At 35.7% G+C, this 13,734-nt stretch overlaps 1 pseudogene; it reads left to right on the top strand.

The window, feature by feature from the left end:
* The first annotated feature begins 4,017 nt into the window (after positions 1-4,017).
* LOC145040644 (protein RDM16 pseudogene) lies at positions 4,018-6,084 on the top strand (annotated as a pseudogene).
* Positions 6,085-13,734: the final 7,650 nt, after the last annotated feature.

A 13,734-nucleotide genomic window follows, 5' to 3' on the forward strand; every position in this document is an offset into this window, starting at 1 on the left:
TACTACCTCCGGTTGATCGTACACATTGCATCCTCTTTGAGCATTTTGAAAACCATGTGAAAATCATTTTGAAAATCTTTTCGTTCTTTTGAGACTGGATTTACACGAGTGTTCCTCCAATTCACTCAAACCAAGGCTCTGATACTAACTTGTAACATTCGAAAAATTCTCGAAAATTTTAATTTTTGAAATAAGTACAAACCATCATTTATTACATATTGTTTTCAAAATAAATCTCACATCAGAGTTTTCTTAGAAATCATAACACAAAATACGAGGAGGTGCAGGATCAAGGCTTCACCATCCCGCGATCATCTGAGGTACCTAAAACATAATAAAAAATTATAAGCCTAGAGCTTAATGAGTCTTCCGCAAAATACCACCACAATATATAATCATAGCTATCACGCAACAACACACATAGAGAACCTTAAGCATGTCTGGACTGCCACACCGGGCCTATAGCCTATCTGGACCGTTCTATGGGCCTTTGGCCTAACTGATCCGCCTCGTAGGCCTTTAGTCTATCCGAGCCGCAATGGGTCTGTTGGCCTTCAGCACAAAGTAGGAGCACCTCAACACAACCACACACGCACATGTCAACATATACACAACTTAAAAACACATAATCAAACAATAGGCATGGATAGATCATACAGATCAATAAGCATAGCATCATCCTATCTGCTAGGATTCAGATTTAACAAATTACTACAATACTCAATTATACGATAACCAGGATAACAATCCAAAGGGACAACCTTGTTCCCTTCGACCTAACAAGTACAGTGAGGAACACTCACCTCACAAGTAGTGCTAAACTAGTAAGATCCAACTCCAAATTTCATCTCCGGCCCAAATGCCTACAACCATCATGTTATCATTTCTATCAAAACTTTGAAATACACAAAATACCCTCAAGAGTCAAACTTTGTCAACCATGGACAAAGTCAAAGTCATCAGTCAAGGTCAACAGTCCATGTTGACCCAACTCATCGAGTGCACCTACCAACTTGTCAAGTTCCTACCGTATTCAGAGAGTCGGGAAACCCCCTAGCCAACTTGCTGAGTTGGCTGGAAAACTCGCTGAGTTTTCCAAGCTTAACACATTCAGTCATTTTTCATCAACCTAACGCCTTAAAACATAGATATAATACCCAAGGGCTAGAAAACCATGTAAAGTTGCTAACTTTACATCCATGCATGTCCCAAAGAGGCTCCAAAACACAAGGAAGGATTAATAAGGGACCTAAGGCATGAAGGAGGCCTAGAACTTGATAAAGCTTGCAACTTTAAGTCCAATGAGGCGATAAAACATCCAGATCTGAAGTGATAATTTCATGAAATACGCACCCCATGAACAATCCCAACAATCAGCCAAATATGACAATAAACTTCTAAGAAAGTTATCTAAGCAATAGATAAGAAAGGTGTCGACTTTATACCTCAAAATGACTACAACAAAAGGGTAGGTTCTAGATCAATATCCTTCCTCTAAATCAAGCCACTTCAAACTTCAAGCTCCTTCAAAAGAACATCAAGAAATCACTCTTCAAGATCAAACACACACAAATATAAGAAATGATGCACGAACTAGGGATTTTTGGACACATGATACTGATAATGAGGCCACCCAAAGGGTATAAGGCCTTTAAACAGGGTACAACACCGTAAAAGTTAGGGTTTCTTAATCAGCCACCAAATCATCAAGTTTTCCTCAACAACTCGTCGAGTTGGTCCAAAAAGATGCACAGTCCAAAAAATCTTCAATAGGTCAAGTTGAGGCCATCAACTCGACGAGTTCCAAGGGGAATTTGTCTTTTATGGAATAAATATCATATCTGGAAGTCTAGATGTTACATTCAAGTACTAAATTGAGGCGTAATCCCTATTTCTTGTATTTGTGAACTGTAGGGCTGCTATTTGGAGCAGTGATTAGTTTAGCTATCTTTTGAAATTCGAGCTGAGTTTTTGTCATTGTATCTGTGGGTCAAAGGAACCAATGCCGACCCACTAGGTTGTGTTATGTATCATGGTATATATTATGATGCTATGCTATAGTGAGTTGTTAGATTGGCGGATCTGAATGATTACCTGTATTTGCTGGACATATGTTAGATGGATAGATTTGTATAATTACATGTACTTGGTTATCTGTTATCTGTTACATATGTCGACATGTTGTGGTTGGGTTGAGGTGATCCTGCTTTGTGCTAAAGGCCAAGATACATGGGCTGTTGGGTAGATATTGTAGGCCCAAGGGAGTAGTGTAACTTATGTTGTAGGCTCGAGAGAAGTCTAACTTATAGCTGATGGCTTAACGACAGACTACCCTTGTGCTGTAGACCTTATTCCATGCATTGTATGTATTTTGTTGTAAGGGGTATTTTGGGTGAACTCAGTAACCTTTGGCTTACAATTTGATTTCATGGTTTTAGGTATATCACATAATCGGGGCAATGCGAAGGTGCGATTGTACACATCATCCATGGATATTATACTGAGATATGTTTTTGGATACTCTTATTTAATAACTAAGTTTTTGGAAACAATGTTTTGTATGACTTATAGATAATAAAATGGTTTTCAAAAATCAAAATTTTTACTATGATTTTTGAGACGTTACAAGTCGAGTCAACGGTGGTCCTCCGGTGACAACCTAACCGGAAAACAAAGAAAAATTGCAACGACATTCACCTAAATCAAAATGGAATCTGAAAAATATTTCACACGGATCACCAATTTCTCGCAATTAAAAAAAAAAATTAAAATCATTTAACAACCACTAGTCGTTGGTATAGAGTTCACACGAATCACCAATTTCTGTGTCGATGACATGCTATCGGGATAGCTTATCCAAAAAGGACATCACTTTTAGTTTCATCGACAAAGGTTTTCAGAAAAACGCAAAAATAATTTTGTTCCCGCCAACCCTATGCCGACAACAAGTCGTGGGCATAGAGTTCCGGGTTGAAGAAAATTGGTCATCTCTATACCCACGGCAAGTCGTAAGTGGATAGCCGATGTTTTAGTGACGACAAGTGCATCGGTATAGGTGTCGTCGACACAGGTGGAGATTCTTGTAGTGAATATTCACAACTCGCACTTAAGGACATTCCAAGTATAAAACATTCACATTGAAATGAAAAACAAATGTTACAACTTAGCAGTATCCTAGAAAATGAAAAGAGTAAGTTGCAAAATTTGGTTCTTATGATATTACACAATATGCAATTTCATTCAAGTTTTGTTTTGGTTACAATTTTTTTTTTTTTTATGTTGCATATATATGACCCATCGAAGTCATATCTTATGTTATTTTAATTAAATAAGCAAATGTATATTGTATATTATTTTTTTTGTGTTGTGGTTTTTTGTTTTCTTCATTTTCTTAAATTGGCCGTGTTCGTGTTAGCTACACAATATGATAGCGTGTTCTGTTGTGTTCGGTTGATGAAAAATTTCTCGCGTCGTGGCGTGTTGGATAAAAACATAAAACGACCGTCCGAATTTTCACCCAAGGTATTTTTTTTTTTTAATTGAATCAATAGTTTTGGTATGTGCAACATCGTAAATTTCTTTCTAATTCGTCATTAAACCATGCATAAGCTAAATCAAAATCATTTTACGATAAGTTAAGAAAACACTTTGCCAATATTTGAAAACTTGATTAATGTTTTGGACACATGGCCAGCGTAAATGATTAAATGTCTAGGCTTAAATTAAAAATGTGTATTTCTATAGAGTATAGAATTCTCAAAATAATTAATTGTGTCTTGATATATTTTCAAATATTGTGGTACGCAAGAATTGGAAAGATAAGTAACAAAAACTGATTATTTAATGCTCCGAATATTATTTCTATAAAAACTAACATTCCCGTTAAAACTTGCCTTTTTTAAACTAAATGTATAAATATAATTCTCTTGGAGATTTAGTCTAAGTATTCCGATTTCTAATTCTTGTGAACGACTAGAGATTGCACAAAGCCCTAGAAAAAAAAGAAGGAAGAACGAGATGGATAGATGGGATTTCGATCGCGACACCAAGTATCGAAGCAGCAAGAGGAAAGATAGAGGTGGAGAGAGTGATGAGGAGGATCGGTATGGGGATAAACGAACTAGGGTTGTGCGGTTTGATCGGGAGAAAGTTGCCGATGCTGAGGAAGACACAGATAGGGATGAGAGGAGGGAATTGGAGGATGGAGATAAGTTGCAACAACGGAAATTGAACAGGGAAACAATCACGAAGATGAAGAATGAAGTTAAAGATGAATCCTGTGGTGGAGCACCCAGTAAGGCATATGGAACCCTACATGAGACCCCTTTGGCGCCCAGCCACCCTAATCCTGCTTCTAAGGTATCATCATCACTTTCTACCACACATGAAACCGAAGGAGTTGATTCTGCAGATGCTGGCAAGATTCGAGGCATCTCTCTCAATGCTTTATCTATGGCCAAAGCAACTTTACTGAAGCACAAGGGACTTGCAGAAAAGATGAAGAAGATCCCGTTGCTAAACAAGGGTACTCACTCAGCAAGAGATGGCCTCAAACCTCCATCTAGTTCAGGAATACCCGCTGCCCCACCACAATCTGCTGCCCAACTTGGTGGCGGGCTGCCCCGAAATTCTCATGAAGCTGTAAAACGGGCACAAGAGCTTGCTGCCAAGATGGGTTTTAGACAAGACCCAGAAGTGACTGTACAACCAAAGCTTTCTAAAGCCCCTGTTCTTAGTTTGGATGCATTTGGTAGGGAAGTCGATGAAAATGGCAATGTGGTCATTAATATACCGAAGTTAAACATCTTGAGCACCCTTAAGGTTAACAATAACAAACAGAAGAAAGATACATTCCAGATTCTGAAACCGGAATTAGAAGTGGATCTAGATGAAAACCCACACTTTGATCCTCGAATGGGAATCGATAAAACTAAACTTTTAAGGCCTAAAAAGATGACCTTTCAGTTTGTTGAGGAAGGGAAGTGGGCTAAAGAGGCAGAAATTATCAAGTTGAAGAGTCAATTTGGTGAAGCACAATCGAGAGAGTTCAAAGTAAAACAAGCACATCGACGTGATATTAACCCAAATCTCATAGAAGTAGCCGAGAGAATTATTATCAAAGAAAAACCGAAAGACGCTATTCCTGATGTTGAGTGGTGGGACGTGCAAGTTCTTGATTCTGGTACTTACGGAAACGTCACAGAAGGGGGGCCACCTGATGATATACTAAAGAAAGAGAAGATAACTCTCTACATAGAACAACCCCACCCAATCGAACCGCCAGCCGAACCGGCCCCACCGCCGCCTCATCCTCTAAAACTCACCAAAAAAGAACGCAAAAGACTCCGAACTCAAAGACGCCTCGCCACTGAAAAAGCGCGGCAAGAAATGATCCGCCTAGGCCTTCTAGAACCCCCAAAACCCAAACTCAAAATGTGCAATCTAATCAAAGTCCTTGGGTCAGAAGCCACCCAAAACCCGACCCGCCTTGAAATGGAAATCAGAAGCGCAGCCGCCCAATGTGAACAGGCTCATGTTGACCGGAATATCGCCCGGAAGTTGACTCCTACCGAAAGACGCGAAAAGAAAAAACGAAAGCTTTTCGATGACCATAATAATACCCTTGAAACAATTGTGTCCGTATACAAAGTTAATGACCTTTCGCACCTTCAGACTAGGTTTAAGGTTGATGAAAATGCACAGAAGAATCGGTTGTCGGGGTGTGCGGTTATTTCGGGGGGTATTTCTGTCGTGGTGGTGGAGGGTGGGGGTAAATCGGTAAAACGGTATCAGAAGTTGATGTTGGAGAGGATAAATTGGGCTGCGGCTGTGAAAGAAGAGAATATGCATGAAGAGGTTGATGATGATGAGGATGATGATGATGAGAATAAGTGTGAGTTGGTGTGGCAAGGGAGTGTGGCTAAACCAAGTTTTCAAAAGTTTTTGGTGCATGAATGCAGTACAGAAAATGCTGCTCGCAAAGTGTTTTATGATGCTGGAGTTGGTCATTATTGGGATTTAGTGGTTAATTTCTCAAGGATGTGCAATAGTCAAACTATAAAATTTGGAGAGAATGAGAGATGATATAATGATATAAATGATGCTGGATGTGCAATAGTCAAACTATAAAATTTGGAGAGAATGAGAGATGATATAATGATATAAATGATGCTGGTTGTATTACGTTGTTGCAGCAATTTTGTTTTGGTATATAGGTTGTTGAGTGATAGATTTGTTATATTGAGATCCTACCTGAATCTTTATTATGTGTGTCATGGTTAGTTTGTCACAAGTACAGTATAAAGTTTGTGTTTAAATCTAGAAAAAAGTTGTCTAAAATTTGGATAGTTTAATCGTTAGATCAATAAGGAATCAGATTATCATATTTACGGATAGTTTAATCGTTAGATCAATAACGAATCAGATTATCATATTTATTATCATATTTAAGTGTAGTTTAAGACGGAAAAATAGGTCCGAAAATTTGCTTATCGTGCTGGGTTGTCGATAATATCATTTAAATCAAGTATAATATATCCTATATTTGTGTGTTCGTCCTTCATTCCTATAAAATAACCTATATTTCTTTTTCAATATATATTTTTGACTAATTTTATTTAAAAAAAAATTAAAGCCCCTTTCAACCTATATTTCTTTTTCAATATATATTTTTGACTAATTTTCTTTTTGAATATATATTTTTGACTAATTTTATTTTAAAAAATATATATTCTTCTTGACGTAATTGTCGATGCTCGTGTCCATATATCTATATCCAATAACTTTGCCTCTACCCCCACCCACTACAACAAAATGAAGCTAATGGAACTTTGCTAAAAGGTTGCATTAAGGCTTGACAAAATAGTATAATGCCAAAAGCAACGTTTTACTAAAGGTTACATTAGGCAAAATGCACTAGACCAAATGCAACCCTTTCATAAATGGTTGCAATTATTTTTTCGATGCAATCTTTTTTAATACAATCGTTATGCAAAATAAACTTTTTTTATGCTCATATGCAATTTGTTTTACACTTATATGCAACTTTTTTTTTTACTATTTTAGTTACAAAACATAGGTTTTTTATACTAAACTATAATATTAATTACATTTCTAGTGAAGAATTAGAACATTTCTCCAATGTTATGTACAACCTTTGTTGCATCTTCAATTGCAAAATTTACAAACTTATTTACTATCAGATGCAATTAAAACTCTATTTTTGTGACTTTTCTAACATTAATATTGTTGAATTAGGTGTCTAAACCAATAACTAGATTGGTACATATAATAGAATTGAAAATCAAAGTTCATTTGGTTTGCCCTCATAATCAGAAATAGCTAGAAATGATATTAGGAGAGAGAGAGAGAGAGAGAGAGAGAGAGAGAGAGAGAAGTTTTGTTAAGGGACGAGGGAGTTCTTTCCTCCGAACAAACTTAATCAACTGCCACATTAACATTTCATTCTCTTTTCTTTTCTATCTTTTTCAATCTATAATACATGGAAACCTTATCTTTCCTAACTCATTCAACCTAGTTGTCACATCATTATTATTTATTTAATTAAATTAGAAAATATAAAATAAAGTAAAACATAACTTTTTGTTTCTATAAAAATCTTTTGCTAATTTAAAACAAAAAAACAAATATAAAATGATTAAAAAAACCATGATTCATGCATTTAAAATAAGTGAAAAGTTTACAGAATTATATAGCAAAAAAAATCACGTTAAATCTAGTCAAACTAAAATTTTGGTTCATAAACTTATTTTCAACAAAAGGTTATTTGATAAACATTAGGCTCAGAAGAAACAAACTAAGTTAAACTTAGGACTCCTTTTCTGTCATCATTTTCAATTGGAAGCTCTAGAGAAATCGCGATGGGGAACATCATGAGGTAAATGTTGTGATACCATATCTCCTTTCCATGTCCTCAATGCATGAGAGTAAAGCTTGAAGCGAGTTCAGCAACCTGCATAAGAGCTCCAATCTCCATAAACTGTTGGAACCCGCCATTGAAGGAGCCATGACCCGTCGATACCCCCCTAAACCACCGTTGAACCTAGCCTCGACTCCGTCCTCCCTAAAATATTATGCAATTAATATATTATGTTGGAATAGATATTGATACGTTAAAATGTTATGCGATTAATAAATTAACATGATATCAATAGTTAAATAATTGATTTGTCAATTTATATGGTTAATAAATTAATAAGAAATCACTTAATTTAATCAATTGTTAATCAGAGTTAATTTGGAATTAATTAAATGTGCAAGTGATGAATTGTAATTGTTCAATAGTTAAACAAAAGAAGCAATTCTAGAAACCTCCATGGAATTGACGGTTTTGGAGGCTCCTGGAGGGTTTTTCTGAAGTCTCCTGGTTACACAAATGGAAAATATTTGAATTGAGATTAAATCTATTTCTTAATCAATTCAGATTTTGCTTTGCTTGCAAGTTACCTAAACAATAAATACGACCCTCCAATTCCATCAATTTTCTTTCATGCCTTTTCCTACAAGCATAAGAACGAAAAATCCACTTATCTCCTCTTCATTCTATGGTATCTATGGTTTAGGTGTGAGCCATCATAGACAAAACATTTATGGTCTTGCTTTCTAGATCTTGTTCAAGAAGGATTTTATTGATTATTTACAACAATAATCAAAAGGTATGTAAACCATAATCCCTTTGTGAATTTCGATAATAATAGGACATTCCTAAGGTTCCTTGATGTTCATAGATTATAGTTATCAACAGAGAAAACTTAGATCCAAATAGGTTGCATGTGAACTTAAGGGTTAAGCTTTTCTACCACTTCTTAATTATAACCTACAAAAACCATTAGTGATATCAGATCATTAAATTTTTTATTTGATTGTGCATAATAGTGAATATATCAAAATGAAGGTTTATAGAAATTAAACGCTGATGTCCACGATTTCCGTGTTGGCTAGGGTTTCTTGAAACCCTTGCCTCCCTAATCCTATTTCGAAAATGGGGGAGCGTTTTTAGGATTTTATCTTGTTGATTTAATTATTATTTTAAAAATCTTAAAATTTGAATAATTAAAACCTCATAAAGTCAACACTATTTTCGAAAATTATGGGGTTTGGATAAGGATTAAATTTGAATTATTTTATTAATTGTTTAAGTTAAATAGTTATTTGAACCCTAGATGATTTAATTAATTTAATTAATTGTTTAGTTAAAAGATAAAGTTAAATCATAATTCGTTTAATATTAATTAATTAAAAGCTTTATTTAAATAATTGATATTTAAACCTTGTATTTTGAAAAAGTTTTAAAATACACAATATATATATATATATATATATATATATATATATATATATATATATATATATATATATATATATATATATATATATACTATTAAAAGCTTAGTATATCATATGTATCAAACAAGTTAGTGAAATCGCTAGTACGCTTCATTCACGAAGCCATACTATTAGGGGGTATATGGAAGGAGCCTATAAAATAACTGATATTGGGTGTCCACTCTTACCCAACACCCCCTTGTATGGTGGAGAGTCGTTATCCAAACAGGTTTGATACGAAATAAATAACCTCATTAAAATTATAATGATGGAAAAGCATTATAAGCTTCTTTAAAAAATCCCACTCTAGTTAATTTTGGAAAAATGTGAAAAGTATGCTAATCCATGAAAACAAACATCATGCTTTATATGTTGTTAATGGAGCATATGTGGTTAACCGACACACTAATAAGGACTATAAGTAGATATGATGGACATGCTAAAAATCATCAATGTTGATAAATCGTGTGTGGTTAGTCGGCATATCAATGTCAGATGATAAATGATGTTGAGGTTGCCAATCGTGTTTTCATGGTTAATCACATTTTGTGTTTGATCCTCGGCATCTTAGTCACAAAGTTAGAGCATAATCTGAGATTAAACATGTGACGCCCCAATTCTCAGGTATTGTTTTAAATAAGATTTCTTGGGTTAAGCTCTACTCTACAAGTTGGTTGCCCTACCCGTCGAGTAGCAGCGGGGTGGGATCGCGTGTTAAGTGACCTACTCGACGAGTCCATATTGGGACTCGACAAGTAAGAGCTGGCAGATGAAACCCTAAATCCCGGGGTTTGTACCCTTATTTAAAGGGACCTTAGCCTCCCTTGGACCTCTCTACAGTTCTAAAAGATTCCTTGAGATCCCTTATCCGTGTGTGTGTGCCTTGTGTGTGTTTGAAGCTTGAAAAAAGTATCTTTGGAAGGAGAAGAGTTGGAGGAGAAGGAGATTGGAGCATTAGAGTGTGGGAATCAACACTTATCTCAAAAATCATCTTCCAAAGTTACCCAAATCACCATCTTTCTTGTAGATCTCTTCCATTGGTTGAGTTTTAGGGTTTTTCTTGGAATATCGAGTTGATATGATGAGCTATGGGCTAGATCTGAAGTTGTAACTTCAATTCTGGACCCTTTTCGGATTCTAAAAGCATAAAGTTATAGTTTTGATCATGATTTAGGTCCCTCTTTAGCATGAAGCCCCATTAAGAGCTTAGATTTGGAATTTGGAGCCTTTAAAGTCGTGCATGCATGTAAAGTTTGTTGTATGGCTCAAAGTAGGTCTGTATGGAAAAGGACTAAATGGACTCGGCGAGTCGCAAGGTTGACTCGGCGAGTCACATGAAGATGGTCGTGAACTCGATGAGTTAGATGAACAACTCGGCAGGTCCTATGAAGATTGCCATAAACTCGACGAGTTGAAGAACAACTCGGCGAGTCGGATGAGTTTTCTCCAGGATATGTATGTGTGTGTATCCGTCAAGTTGCAAGGAGGAAACTACACGGGTGGCCTTAAAGTTTGATCAAGAATCGAAGGAACTCGACGAGTCACCCCGATGACTCGACGAGTTGGAAAGTGCTTCAAGTAACTCGGCGAGTAGCCGAGTGTACTCAGCGAGTCAAGGTCAACATGGACTATTGATCTTGACTGAAGACTTTGACTTTGACCAGGGGTTGACTAGTAGGTTATAGAGTACCTTATAAGGTTAAGGACATATGAGTATGTTGTACTATGATAATAGGTGGTGGAGCCTGTGTCAAGTGATCCGAGAGTTGGACTTTACTTTTCGAGTCGACATCTGCGAGGTGATTTATCCTCACTATATCGATAGGGTCTACGGCACCAAGGTCGGCCCTTTAGATGTTATTGTTATGGTATGCTACATGTGGTTATGATCTGTTAGATCGGAATCTGGGTAGACAGTATGTTATGCTCTTATGATCCATAGGGATTGGTATGTTAGTGACCTACTAGGTCGACACTCTAGTTACAGGAGTATTCTATGATTAATGATCAGTCAGATAAGTATGTTTGATGTTGTATATGCCAATATATGATAGTTATGTGATGTGTGTAAACTCAACTAGTTTTAAACCTACTTTTAATTATAAAATGAACACACAAAGGCAGTGGACCTATTAATTGTGGTATAGCTAAATGAGTAGGGTTTCGAACACAAGGAACGGTAAATTAAAACTAAAGACTAATTTTATCTAAATCAAATAATAAGTTGGGGGGGGGGGGGGGTGTTTCTCTAGTTTTACAAGACTAGAAACTTGCTAACTATCACTTAAACTAGAAAAACAAAGATTTAACTAAATTCAATAATGAGAAGGACTTATGTTTAGTTCAACTCAATTGATCATATGGTTGATATTATGATAATAGTGCAATGGATTAATTCTTCTATTAGCTACCGATTCATGTGATTAGCTTTGCGTTCGCTGTACTAATCCTTAGAGAACAAACTAACTCAAATAGTGATTAGTTGTCTAACTTAATTTAATTCCCTAGATTATTTATTCGGGTTAATTTAGACTTGTAATAGCTAACTAATTTGGTCATTTAGTTAACCTCTTGTTGATGGTCATCAAACAAGCTCACACATGACTTTACCTAATTGTCCATTAATTCTAGTTTCACGTTCGTTAATTCTAGACATATGATAAAGTGGTCACATAAACATATGAGGTTGACAATTAAAAGATGTTTATACTAACTAATTATCTTCCTATTAACAAAAAATAGTTCTCATTCACACACAAGCTTCTTTAACAAGCTAAAATCAAAAAAATCACTAATATTGAATTAATCCTATCAATAATCAAACCATAGTCTCAATTTCGTATCCTTAAACAGAAGTTTTAGAGTTTTAGCTCATGATTGAGGTAATTAACAGCAATAAAACAAATTCTAATTGGCTAACCATAATTTAAAAACAATAGATCAAGTAGAATGATGAGAATTTGCCTCAAATCTTCTTCAGAATTGAATTCTAGGTTGTATCTGTTGGATTAGTGTCTAAGTCCATAACTATTTTGGTATGTACTTGACCCGATGGTGCATGGTCCTTTTGGGTTGCCTTCACCAAAGCAACTTGATTGGAGAAATAAATAAAGAGAGAGAGGTTATTATGATTTATTAATATGTTATAAGAATAATATATTAAAGGAGAAATCATTTTTGCTTAATTAATATTGGTCAATAATTAATTAGGAATTAATTTTGTGATCAAGTGTAATTAATTAAACTAGAGGGGCTGAATTGTAATTATGTGATAGTTACAAAATATGGTAATGGTTATCCTAAATATGGGTTGAACGAATTCAAGGAGATAAGGATCCTTGAAATCATCCAAAGGATAAAGGATAGGGGTTTTCAAGGCTTATCTTATGGTTGCTTTGTGGATAAGCAACTAGATAAGGATAATGACTGAAACCCTATCTCTACACCTATATAAAGACCCTAAGGTCTTAGAATTCGTGTACTTGTTCCTAAGGAGTCCTAAGGACGAATTCTAACCTCTCTCCTCTCTCTTTATACCTTCTCCATTTGCCTTGGTGTTTGTAAGCCATTAGAGGACTGACACTTGTGACTCTAAGCATTTCAAAGTCAACTCAAGGTGGAATTAGGTTTGGTATTGCTATATAACAATCAAGGTATGTTCTTAAACCCATTCATATGTTAATATCGATTTCATATACTAGAATTAGGGTTTATAGTCTTGGATTCAAAGCATGTACAATAGAGAAACCTAGATCCAAGCATTAGGGTTTGTATGAGCACATAGGATGTCTTATGACCAAAACCCATCAGTATCTTCGTTCTTCAGATCTCTCCTGGCTCTGATTCGCAGCTTGCTTCTCCCCAAGGGTTCGAGAATATCGAATGGCGATCTGGGCAGATGTTTTTATAGATTCGAACCGACTCGCCAAGTCCACCCCTTAATTCTCGTACATGGTAAGTCACAGAGTCTTTATCCTCTCGAATCTTCGATGCTACTCGTCGAGTCCCTTGTATTCTTGGTGCTTTTCTTCTTTGTTCAACTCTCGAGCTCCCAATCGCTTCTCTTGCTTCCTTTTGCTTTTGAGCTTCGCTTTTAGACTGAAAACACAATTCAAGCATTATTAAGTACCTTTTGTCCATGATATGCAATAAATTAGCTAATAAATGATAAAAATCTATACTTATTATGAGGCTAAATATGCAAATATCAAAATACCCCACACTTGACTTTTTGTTGCCCCCAAGCAAAACTAAATTTTAGCACATTAGAATCACATAGGACAACTCCAATCCAACCCAACCATTATGCCGAGACCGCAATGCATGCTTTTGTGTCTAAAAATTTTCCTAATAACCCACCATACTCCAAATACTCACAATCCTCATAAA

The sequence above is a fragment of the Lactuca saligna genome, chromosome 4 (assembly GCF_052625555.1).
Source record: "Lactuca saligna cultivar CGN05327 chromosome 4, ASM5262555v1, whole genome shotgun sequence".
Lineage (NCBI taxonomy): Eukaryota > Viridiplantae > Streptophyta > Magnoliopsida > Asterales > Asteraceae > Lactuca > Lactuca saligna.